This window comes from Dermacentor variabilis, chromosome 10, assembly GCF_050947875.1.
Source record: "Dermacentor variabilis isolate Ectoservices chromosome 10, ASM5094787v1, whole genome shotgun sequence".
Lineage (NCBI taxonomy): Eukaryota > Metazoa > Arthropoda > Arachnida > Ixodida > Ixodidae > Dermacentor > Dermacentor variabilis.
The window spans coordinates 52,746,530-52,759,810 of record NC_134577.1 but is presented as its reverse complement, the minus strand read 5'-3'; the positions used below and the strand labels follow the sequence as shown (position 1 = coordinate 52,759,810).

Sequence of the window (13,281 nt, the reverse complement as noted above, 5' to 3'; positions counted from 1 at the left end):
GGGAGTGAGCGTCCACGTGCCTAGCCAAAAGCGCCTGCATTTGTCAAAATTTACACTAGTTCATGCTGTTTCATAGAAACGCAGGGGGGTGTTTATTGCCTTGCTAATACTGAGCTTATCGACGCACAAGAAGGCAATTTCATCCGCATAGGCTAGCACTTTAATTTCCTCATCTGTTGTATCATTTAATGCTTGTGTCGCAAAGCACGCTGAAGCAAAATGGTTCCAAGCATATAGCGAAGAGTAAGCCTGACGCATGGATGAGGGTACCTGTAATAAATCTGAGAGTGCACGGTCTACAATTAACTTTGTAGTGCAGTGTTTATAACAGTGTGTTATACCATTGTACAATACATCGCCTAACTCAATATGTCGCAGTTGTCGGAACAAGAAATCGTGCTGAACGTTGTCAAAGGCTTTGGCGAGGTCAATCTGAAGAAGAGCTACTTGATCCATGCTACCATATGTGTACTCAAGGACGGAACGTGCGATATGAACATTTGTCTGTATAGAGCGTCCTCGAATTCCGTATGTTTGTGGCCACCTACTAATTGAGCAATGACTGCCTGCAACCTATTTGTCAGTACTTTTGCCGATATTTTCCCCTCGACGTTACATAACGATATCGGCCTATATCCATTTACTCTCTTTATTACTTCATTATAAGAGCTCTTGGGGATTAAGGTTGTGCGTTCATAATAGAAAGACGGAGGAAGCTTTGCCGTGTTCTTAAGCCTCCTTGAAAAGCTGCTCAAGAAAATGACACACGATTTCCCGAAATTTTATATAAAATTCAGCACTAAGTCATCAGGGCTAGGCATTTTGTTTTTCTGCAGAGTTTCGACGGCAAACGCGCCTTTTAAAGCGGGGTTTTATATGCATGAAGAAGTAGACGCCGTGCAAGGCGCGAGAGAATCACACGCGTGCCCTCCCCCCGGAGGAGGGAAAGCGTGTGACCGCGTGTTCGCTAGCCTCGCGCCCGCCGTTTCCCGCCAGGCCCGGCAGTCAGATCGGGAGGACGCGTTTGGTTCGTGCTGACGAAGAGCAGGCTGCGTTGAAGGAACGGCAGTGGTAGCGGGCCACGCGTCGTGTGTTCGGCCGAAGAACAGGCGGCGTTTGATGAACGCTGCCGCGAACTCGCTCAAGCAAAGGCTCGTCGTCGACGTGCCGACTTCGCCGTGAGAGAGCGCGAAACCGAAACGTTACGACAAAGAAGAGTCGTGGATCCCGAGCTTCGTTTGCACACGTCTCCACAGCAGTGGAAGGGCGGTCAATTTTTTTTTGCAGGTGCACTTATTTGTGGCATAGAATGTATTAGACTGGGAGCTGCGCTTGTGTGCTTAAGATGGTGTGAATTATCATTATTCCGAGGCATACGTCCCCGTGCTTTCTTAGTGGAAGCGTTCCGAGCTTCTGTTGGTTAAGGAACTTCGGTACTCACGCGCGCTCAAGTGCTGCAGGCATGCTCATGTGGGATTTACACTGTTGGTTTTGCCGGAACAGGTCCTACTTGGCGACGATGAATTTCTCCGCCAATAGCTGTGTCGGGAGCCTGAGACGTTTTTCTATCAGCCTGGTTTTGCATTGGCCTGGAGTGGCCTCTTTATATACGTTCCGGTTTATGATTAGTGGTAAGGGAAAGGATAATTCTACTTTATTTTCTTTCATTTCCTCGTTTTGCCCCACTTTAAGGAATGTTTATATATGTGCGCCTCTACGTCGGTGCGTCCATGCGTCTACATTGCTTGGACTCAGTTAAATCCACCGAAAGTTCCTCTATCTTTCGTCATGTTTTACGTCTACGCAGGAGGTTTGCTATTTCAGTCATTGCGCAGTGAAATACTAAAAGCGGAAAATCGACATCCAACCAAGAGTATAGTACGAAACCAAACGCATACGAGTTACACCGAAGACATGACATTTCTCATTTCTGCTGGTTTGGGTATGGAACCAGGAATTAACAAAATTTTAAACGGTCGCTTTATTAAGTCTGCAAAAAGGCAGGCTAGAAGACGTAAGCTCGAGGCCGAATCAGTCTACCACTTCAAGCGTCAGGATTAGCATATCACAAAAGAGTTCTGCAGAAATCCACTATAAGGAGCTTCGTACTGTACTCTCAGGTCGATGACAACGAAAGTTTCTTTTTCACCTTGCAGATTTTTGAAGAACCCGGGCGCTCCGACGTAAAACTATTTTAATTTGTTTCTATTCCATTTTTGCCATTAGCCCCCTAGGGTTGGCCAAAAATTGTCGGGCTAAGCCCTCTTTGCCTGTCTGTCACGTGACGCCGTGAAAAGTGCCAAAACCTCCGTTTTGATATGACGTGTACGCATTGCTTATTTATTATAAGGCCAAACAAAAAGCGAAAAAATATTTCCTACTCAATGTCTGTTTCGCCATTAGCTCAGTGCTATTGGTCAATTATCATATATATTTTTTTGAGGCTGCACCTACTTCGTCTTTTTGTGAACTGGCGTCGCAACACTGCAGAAACTCAGCACACCGAGGTGACGTTGATTCTAAGGATTCACTGGTATTCAATTCAATTCAATTCAAAGAGTTTATTCAGACAACGTGGTACAGTTGCCTAGGGCGCAGACCAAAAGGCAAGCGGTTGCCTGACAAGGAGTCTGTGCCCTTGCTCCCATTCGAGAGCACAAGACATTCAGCGCATAAAATAAACACTAAACAAGATCGAAATTGCAGAATTATGCAGAAATGCAGAATTAAGCTGATATTTCTTATTTTTTTTAATAGTCAGGGGCTGCCCCGTTCTGAAAGGAATAGAAGATGGCTGCCCGCCGACCGCCCTGACACATGCCACTCTGTGCGGCTGACGAGAATCAATTTCTTTCCTTGTGATAATACGAAAATTGCGTGGCAGTATCATATTGTTGAGCCATTTCGGCACTTATACGACTACTCTCTGCCAACTCGTACGCCACCGCGACTTTAGACAACTCATTCCAAACTAAGGGAAGCGGACCATTCGTACACGCTAGCAACGGTCTCCTCCACTGGTTTTTTCTATTCTAATTTCAGTTACTACCCTGAAGGCCCTCTAAACGGGTAAACATTTGGTGTTACAAGAGGAGTGGGATATATAGAGAATGAACACAATACCGCTAGCATTCATGAAATGCATATGTGATCAGTTGCAGCAGTTAAAAAACCAGAATGGGCAGGTGATCGCGGGATTGAGCGGAGAAACGCCGTTTCAGTCAGTGGCTGCTAGGAAAATGGATGACGAATAAAATGTCGTTGGGCATGCACCTGGATGCGGTAGCTCGATCCCACCGAAACCTCGTCCACTTCTACGCGCTCCGTGGCTCTTGCCAGTCAATTACTTAAGAGAACCCTTGCAATTCGCTATGGAACAAACGAAGGTGACCTCATGTAAACGAGGAGAGCGTTCTATTGCACTGTTCGAACCATGCTGCTCGTCACAGCCCGACGTTTGCGTCGGCGGTTAAGTAATTATAACGTCAGTAGATTTGAATAAAATGAGAATGGAACGGTTTTACATTATGAGGTCACCAATTTACTCAGTGGAGTAGTAAAAATAGTATGTGGCAAGAAGCGGTGGAACCGGCCGCCTGAGGGTCCCCGATAAAGAAAATGTCGCGGTAAAAACGAAAGGAGAGACGTTAGCCGCGAACGCACGGCAGGAACGAAGAAGCCTATGGCAACTTTCCTTGTTCCAAGTGAAGTCGTTCGGCGTGAGGCGCTTCCCATTGTCCGTTGGCCGGAACGGGCCGTGTTCCATCATCAGTGTCAGCATCGAACTGCAAGATTCGGGCCCTGCGTTGACCCAGATGACCACCGGATCGACAGACGCTTTCGACGTCTGGCTCGCTGCAAACCTGGAATCAAGGTAGAGACCACAGCGCTCGTTTAGCACGTCATCTCCGCTGGTCGCAATTTCATATAGACCATGCAGTTTCCTACACAAATTACTAGACGGAACTCCTGCATTGCGATTGTTCAGTAGCCATGGGAATGGCGATTAGTACGTGGGTTTGTGTAATATTTATATATAATATATAAATATAGATAAATTTGTTTCTTTGCACCCTGCACCTCCATCAGAAATTGTACGGGTAGAGGTAAAAATAAATGAGAATTTATTTGCTGTTTACAAGCTGGCACGGGCACGGGCCGTATGATGGTTGTCTAACCTAGCGGCACTGCGTCGTCTTCGTCGCATTGATGATCGTCCTCTTCGTCGGTCTTGTACTCGTAGCTCCACGACAGTACATTAGTTGTTGTGGATTGGAACATTCTTGCGGCATTATTTATTAGACCTATGTTTTTTTTTTCATATTCATATTTCGAAAAAAACATTGCACATTTGTAGGTTTATCCCTAAATCTGTGAATAAACTTCAAAATTGGTCAACTTTCAGTCAAAACGAGGTTCGAAGTCAGAAGAACGAAGTATGAGCACATCCGTGTAGTGCCCGTCATTTCCCTGCTCGCTGAACTACCCTGCTAGCAGCTACCACATAAACAGTGGCCTATAGCAATTCATGTCGGAAACTCTATGATATATGCGACCGTATGGCGGCTAATCGTATCCAAAGTTGACGACAGTCGACATGTCCGCTGATAAACTAGGTGCTCTTGCTTTAAAAGTTTTTTTTCACTACTTGCCATTACGAATAAACGAAACACAAGCTTTGTGCGAGAATGCTGGCTACTTAAAAAGTTATTTGTATATATGGTATTTTTATTCATGTCAAAATGGTGCGGAATCGATGCGGAATTCTTATAAAATTTGTTGACATTGCTCCAAAACACAATTGTTTTGGGGCTTCTTGCGAAAGGGTTCCCGCACGGCTGTCTTTGGACAAATGGCTACGGAAACGCGATTCGCATATGGGGAATTCCCTCGGTACGCCGAGCCATATTGTCGCGGTGCTGTACAAGGCCTTACTCTAATCTTGCCTAGCGCGCGAATGGATATTCGGTCTTGCAAATCCTTGGGACTGTGGAAAACTAGTCATAGCACAGCGCAACATATGTCATGTGTAAGCTGTGGGTTTTACAGCGCGTTTGAGGTCAAGGAATGGAAGATATTCCTCTTTCATTCATTTTATAGCATAGGGAGCAGAGCGAATAAAGAGCGTAACAAAGGAAGGATTTAACGTTGTAACGCGCCCGAGCAAAGATACAGTAAAAGGGACTGCGCCTAGTTAACGAATAACAGTGTTTTTCTGTGACCGTACTATATTCCCGTAAATCCATGAAGCTTAGAGATTTTTTTTCGGATTTATTCTGAGCAACATCACTCCTGCCACCATCCCTTCTTCACGTCTACCTTTAACACGGTATCGCTGAAGAGACCCGCCGCGGTATAGCGTATGTGGCTATGGCGTTGCGCTGCTAAGCTCGTGGTCGCGGGTTCGATCCCCGTCTGAACGGCTTCATTCAATGTTGGCGAAATGAAAAAAAAAAGCGCTCGTGCACTTAAATTTAGGCTTACGTTAAAAAACCCCAGCTGCTCAAAATTATTGCGGCGTCCCGCAATTTGCGGAATGCCACGTTATCAGATCACGGTTTTCGCAGGTAAAATTCTATAATTTAATCAATTGGATTAGGATTCAAGAGAACGGCACAGATTGCAGGCGAGTGAGTACCACCTCCACCCCCCCTCCCACCTGATTTACGTTTATAATATTATAATATGACATATAACATTTCACATAGATTTCATATTTCACTTTCTTTCGAAATGAGCAAAATATTCCACCTTCCATTCGATGTTTTTAGGTCACTCTTCTGCGATATGCGTAACCTAATTGATTATGAAATTTCACTATTCGAGCAGCCCTGCAGATATTTGTACAGAAAGTGGATCGAGTGTATGTATGTGGCCCACAAAATGCCTACTTGTCCACACGAAGGCTCTACATTGGCTCTGATTCTTGTGCTTCTGCATCACTGTCAAATGCCACACCCTTACCAGTAATGCAGCCGTCGATTTGGGCCTGCATTCAGGAATCCCGAGTACTGCTTGAAACTGGGCCTTACAGCGAGTCCTGGAAGTGACTTGATTTCGTCTTGCGCCGGCGCCTGGGCTACTACGCTAAGCGTAGGCATTCCAGTGACGAAGAAGACAAACAGTCCCGTGAACAGCATGCCTGTTAATGTACTGGTCCGTCCTGTAAGCCGTGTTTAAAAGAGAGCAGAGTCAGTTTTATCAAATTATATACAACAGGTTTCAGAAAGTTTCGCCTCGTGCTGGGTTACTTAAAGGTGCGGAGAGTACCTACATGAGGAATAAAAAAACACAATGAAATAACTAAAAAATTTACTGATTCACTCGCTGATGTCTTTATAACGCGTACTGTAACTTACAAGTTGAAGTCCATTCTCAAGGAAATCCTCTCACTTGGAACATATTTTAAAAGCAGCACCAGCTGTCACCCTCAGAGAGAACGAAAGAGAAAGAAAGGAAACGCCGGCTAACCTCAGAAATACTTCTAAAAGATGTGCTTTGAAAACTGACTGGCTGATTTTTGTAAATTGTATTAGGTGCCTTAAAGAAGTTAGTGAAGAAGGTAACCACTGATTTTTATTAAGTAGTCATTGTAATTTTAATTTTACCCGCATGTTTTCCGGCTAGCAATCAAACTCAAGGACTACTATTGAGCTGTCCAATAAAGGCAATCCCTCGAGAAAATTCTGATAACACTAAAACGCATCCGTCTGCATTTTACCCTAAAGTCTTTAATATCGCGTTTTTAAATCATTTAGTGTTCCTGCAGATTTCCCTCGAGTTAGGCTTACTGCAACTGCTTGAAAATTTGTTTAGGCAGTGCGCTAATAATATGGGGCTACTGGACCCATTGTGGACATTGTCGACTTCCGACTCACGCCGATTTCTCTAGGGGTGTGAGAATCGTGGTTTTCGAAACGGAATCGAATAATTGGCCTGTTTCACCCGGAGCGGTGAAGTATTGAAAACGGCAGCAACGTTTAGCGTTGCACTGAAGCTGCCTCAGTCGGTGTGCACAGAGCACGCGGGATGGGCACTCTAGCGTTAACACATCACGAGAGGCAACTTCGGCAGTGCAGCATAGACAACACCCTCGCATCTATCACGCGTCTCACAACGCTGACGCGATGAGGAGCACTGCTGCAAGCGATGCAGGTGTCACGCCTCAATAAGAATCATAATAGTGTTTATTATTATTATTATTATTATTATTATTATTATTATTATTATTATTATTATTATTATTATTATTATTATTATTATTATTATTATTATTATAGTAGTAGCAGTAGTTGTTGTTGTTGTTGTTGTTGTTGTTATGCAGAGGTGTGCGAATATTCGACTCTAACGAAACGAATCGTCACTATTCGTAAATGAGAGTATATTTGGAATACCTTTCTAATATTAATACTTTTATAATATTAGAAAACATCATCTGCGCAAAAATAAACATAAAATTGGAGCAAAAATACGATACGTTTTCACCCCCGCGGGCATAGTATAGACAAAACATGAGAACTTCCGTAGAGCAGCAGGCCACTACACTTAGGCAGGCATACTTTACAGGCTGTACAGGGATCATTCGCACTCTCTGAAGAATGTTGCGCATGTAAAAAAACTACCTAATTGTTCCTAATGCTTCATTTGTCTTTTAATTAAACCACACCTAATAACTTACTGCGTAAGAGCAGCAGCTTGCTAATCTTAAAAATACTGGGATGTGAACATCGTTTCATATTTACTGTGATAACGACTATTCATTAGTGGAAATCATATCATATTCGATTCGGTTCGCTTCTGATGCTATTCGATTAGTATTAGATGAGGATTCGAAAACACTATTCGCCCCCTCCTATGCCTAGGATACGTTACAGGAGGTCCCGTAAGTCAAAGACTGAAGGGGGTGCTCCCTATAACGCGTTGTTTACCTAAATTTTTAGCGCACCGTCTGTGTTCCAAATACCAAAAGGTAAGAACGTGCCAGTGCTACATAATAAATACAGAATTACACAAGTTGAAGACAAGAGTGACAGTTGTGTTTAACCATATGTTGATAGTGCAGGGTTCCTAAGGTTCGGCGGTAACGAATTCCAAATTCAAAGGAAAAACCCTGAAAGTCTGCCAGTCCCCCCCCCCCCCCCCAAACGTACCGTCCGTTCCCTTCGGACCACTGTATAGGCACCACGGTGCGGTATTCCCACAACACCGCAGCAGGAACCCTAATGCTCTTGCTAGCAACGCTCGTGCCCACAACGCTTGTGAACACAGTGCTCGTGCCAGCAGCGGAAGGCGTAACACTGACCTGCCTCTGTAACCCGAGGTGATTATTTTTCTCTTTCTTTTTTTTTCAGACAAACTCACTGTGCGTCTTTCGAATCTCTGCGCACCAACTTCTTGCCGGAGACCCGCTAACGGAACACGCGTGAGCTGCGCTTGCGACAAATAATACCAGGACGTCACGGCGACGGGGCAAACGGCAGGAACACGTGCCTCCCAGAATCCATATAATTGTTGTCGCATTATTAGTACTTGAAGAGAATAGAATATCAAATATATTTTCCCAGTAGTTGGCTCATAATACAGAATCTCCCCACCATTAATATCAAACAATTTAACATCCTGGTATTTGTAACATTGAAAATTTTGTCATTACATTGCATATTGCTCATTATACTACATGATTTATTAAAAGCAAAAAGCCAGCACTATACGAACAACTAATCAGAAAACTCTGGGCTCTTCGCATTGTGGCCATGCATCCCTATATAAAGCTTAAAAAAGAAGCCGTCGGGGCCATTTACCGTCTGTGTGTAACGTTTAATCAAACCGGAAACGCATGTCGTCTGTGCGATGGCAGTCTGAAAAACATAACATGCTTGACTAGCTTGAATGGATGCAGCAAGTGGCGTTATTTTTGTATCAGGTATGTTGCAATGAAACTCGTGCAGATTGAATTCGTTGAGAAGACACGAACATTAACTTGTACCAAGCAATAACTACTACCTAACGACATGACTAGAGAACATTTTATTGTGAGTAACAGTGGTTTAGACGGAAAAATCTGGCTCCCTGAGTGGCATAGCGTGCTCTAGTGCGTTATCTCCACCGTGCGATAGAATAGTGTTATGCCATTTTTGTTTCAATTTCATGTAGGATTGTTCACAGTCGACGACACGAAGTTCTAAGAAATTACTCGAGCATTATTCGCATCTCCAGATAGTGACTCGTCTATTCAAGGGCCGGGTCGAATATTACAATGTTCGATTGGTATTTGAAGGTTTTGATTATTCGCACCCTTAGTCTTCTCGTCTTATAAACGGTCCTGCCACCTCTCATCCGAATTTCCGCATAGCTTGTCGTGCGGGCAGCGGGGCTAGCATGCCTGTTCGTGTTAAAGCGCCTGTGAGTCCCATGTTGCAGATACGTAAACTGAATTTCGTCCTAATTTTCAGCTGGTTTTCACTCTACGGCCCACAATAGGGGCGACACCGTTGTCAAACTGCTGTTTATTGCAGCTTTTTTCCACTACCTTCTTCTTTTGGTCTCAAGAAACGACAGACTTAGGTAAATGTCGGCGAACACAGCTTTAAGCAGATAGTGATCATCTGCCTTGGTATTGTATAAAGTTATGTAGCCAAATATCAATGAATGCAAACATTAGCCAAACGTAGCTTCGACGTTAAGGGCTTCGACGTTACCAAGCTCACGCATTGAGAGGATAATAATGTGTTCGAGAGCATCATCCAAAAGTCCCTATATATCGGGACATTTGGGGGATGGAGCACGTTCTGACTAATGGCTCTGAAATATGAAGTGAAGGTTTATTAATAATTTATTTACTTAGTTAGTTATGCTAGTTAGTTAGTTAGTTAGTTAGTTAGTTAAAATATTTCCGACCCAGTGAATAATAAACAAAGTGGTGTGCTCATAAATGTTAAGTAAGAAAAAAGGAACAGCAACCAAAATATATATGCAGCACCAATAAGGTAGCACATTCGCCATTTCACAGAAATATAAGATACAATCCATATTAATGCAGGTTACATATTTCTTTGATTAAACAATCCTCACCAATTTGTGCAATATCAGGGCCCTCGTAAAAGAGCGAGAAATAATATATAATTTGTGCCCGCGAGACAGAAAAGTCACTTTCTTTATCATAAAAGCTTGTACAATGCGTCTTTTAAACAATGTAACGATTAATGTAGCCTTCATAACGGTAATGCATTATGACATAATTTGTAGAGCACTGTTAGAAGCGCACGTTGTCATTGAATGCTCCTGGATATTACCCTGTCGAGGTAAGTTGTCCTTCATCGAAGTATAAACAGAACATTATGAAAGAGCGCCAGCGTGAATCACTGCAAGGAAGCACTGTAAAATTACGTACTGATAGAATGCCATAAAGGCAGCAAGGCTACATACCTTACGAAGAATTCGCTCCGGCGATTGGCCGATATACGCCTCTTAAGATGCGGCAACTGGGAGAGTTGTTTTCGATGTGCGCTTCAGTCTGTGGTCATTGTTTACGGTTCTCCAACGTAGTGGGCTTTATCAGTGCATAAATTGCAGCCTATTAGCTATAGGACGTCCGCAGTGCCATCAGTTAACGAGAAGCTTGACGGTTATTTTCTTCGTTTGACACTTCTTGCTATAGCAAGTCCAATACAACTGTTCTATGGTGGCAGATACGCATTCAGTGTAAGCTTTTTAAGGGCTGAATAGCGAAAGCATGGCACGAATTGCAAAGACAAAAGGTGGGCGATATTGACGGAATGATAAAAAAGCTATCTAATCATTCCCCCTGCTGCTTTCTATTCGATGCCATACGTCGCAAATGCTTCGCCAACGTTATCACTGCGCCAGTATACATTCTATTGTCAGCCTTCGGACCGTTCGCGTAGCTCGATTAGGCACCGCGAAAATAAACGTCTGCACGAGTGTGAGCGCTGCACCCACAGTCTACCACTATACGGAATAAAAATGAGAGGAACTTGGACGAAGCTAATATAATCAGCATTTTTTTTTATTTTCTACACTTGCGTTATTCGCTTCTGTCCCTCAGTAAACACCGCAGTAAATGGCCCTTCTGATTTTTAAGCTCAGCATTGTTTTACTGCGTTAAAGAAAGCAAAAGTAGCGCTTATCGTCTCCGTTTTGAAAACCTAAGAAAGAAAATCGCACAACAATACGAAAAGCTCAACATGAAACTCGTAGTCACTTTATTCGGACATCACGGTGAGCATGCGCTATCTACAGAGAACTCTGTGAACGCTTCGGGATGCACATGTAGGATAATTTTTATTGCGTAGATTCTATCTGCTCCTTCACGCTCGTAGAAATAAATAAAGAAATGCGATATTTAATATGTGAAGTTCGTGTCAGTGTGCTTAATTTCTCATCGCCTTCTGATTTATTGCGCTGTTGGTCATAAATGAGCGCGGTGTATCCTATGTGGGCGCACACTCAGATAACCAATTTACCAACCGTAACTCGCCGTGATTGCTCAGTGGTCCGGGTGTTGTCGGGCTGCTGAGCACGAGATCGCGGGATCGAATCTCGACCGCGGCGGCCGCATTTCGATAGGGGCGGAAACACCTGTGTTCTTAGATTGAGGTGCACGTTAAAGAACCCAAGGTGGTCGATATTTCTAGAGTCTCCCACTACGGCGTGCCTCATAATCAGAAAGTGGTATTGGCACGTAAAACCCTATATTTTTTTTTCAATTGAGCAACTGCGTTTTTGGAACCTATAATATATATATATATATATATATATATATATATATATATATATATATATATATATATATATATATATATATATATAGGGAGAGAGAGAGAGAGAGTGAACCCATTTTTTACAGAAGATGCTTCGCACCTACACACTACAAAATATACGAGCACCAATTATTTCAATGCTTGCGCGTTGCCTGCCAAAACCAGAAATATTTATCAGGTTAGCCGCTGCGGGGGACTCTGGATTAATTTTGACCACAAGGTTTTTTTTTTTTTTTTACCATGCACCCTATGCACCGTGCACTGGAATTCTTGCATTCCCCCTCCTCCTCCCCCCCCCATAAGGAAAGAAAAAATCCGGCCGCCGCAGCCGCGATTTAATGGCACGCCCGCAGGCTTATCCTCGTGACGTCATAGCAAAAATTACTATGGCAGTTACAAATATAAGACAGCTGGGGTTAACAGCTCTTCCTACTGAGTGTATCGGATTTGCTGTTGTTGTTTATTGACTGTCAGATCGTAAGTATGTGTACAAAAGAGCCCGCTATCACATGTTTGAAACTCACAGCACTGCGCAGGAGAAAATATTCAGCATTTCTAACATACCTTAGCATGCATGGCTACCTGACCCTACTGTCACTTCTTTTTTCAGGTAAGAGCCGTCGGCAGTGGAATATCGCTGTGGTAGTGGTCTTTTTTTATCACGCCGATTGCCATCACGAGTGAAATGCGCTTGAACATTCTCCACTGACTCACTTGCATATATGTTTTGTAAATGAGAGTTTTGGGACCGAATTCAGAAAACTTATCATTCCAAGTGATCTTTAGCCTTGGCTGACTTTCCCCGCTGATAACAATTCCAGCATAAGTATTGGGTGTAAATTATTCGCACGAACAATTCTAGCGTAGTAATTTCTTTTTGCAAATTACGGGCCAGGTAAGTGTCGACGCGTGATCCTCTCCAATTTCCCGAGATTCTCGTCCTTTGTAAAACACGCCAGCCGCAGTATGATGTTGCCGCATTCGCCACGACTATGATGCCTGAATGTCCCCCAACTCCGTAGCGGCGGGCGAGGCGGACAACAAAGCACCTTAGCCGTGACTTTCACGTTGTTTTATTTTCGAGCTAGCAAAATAAGCAGAAGCCACCCAGACTCCATATAAAAATATGTTGTTTTTACTTTTTTTTTGCTTAAGGCTGACTCGGAGTTAGACTCCGAAAAATTTTATTCCGTCACGCGCACTTGGTCTCAGACTAATCGAAATTTTACTCAGCAGGGCTCACTCAGACTCACTAGTTGGCTCACTTGGTCTCGCACTCACCGAAATTTTACCAAGCCGTGCTGACTCGAACCCAAACTCACTAAATTTCTACTCAGCCGGCCTGTCAGGGACTCAGGCTCAACGAAATTTTGTTCAATTGGGCTTACTCAGACTCAGACCCACGGGTTGGTCCGAGTCTCATTGAGTCGATTCATAAGTGAGTATATGCTGGCCTATGAAATTAATACGCGGTTTTCAACAACTTGTCTCATCGCGGTTG

The 13,281-nt window shown here is 43.6% G+C and overlaps 1 long non-coding RNA gene across 1 annotated transcript; it reads right to left on the bottom strand.

Annotated features, from left to right (window-relative positions):
• Nucleotides 1-3,675: 3,675 nt before the first annotated feature.
• Nucleotides 3,676-11,039, bottom strand: LOC142559539 (uncharacterized). Its single transcript, XR_012823149.1, has 3 exons — nt 10,426-11,039; nt 5,965-6,163; nt 3,676-3,863 (listed from the first exon to the last, which is right to left on the bottom strand). It is a non-coding gene; the product is annotated as an uncharacterized LOC142559539 (long non-coding RNA).
• Between the last annotated feature and the right edge of the window lie 2,242 nt (nt 11,040-13,281).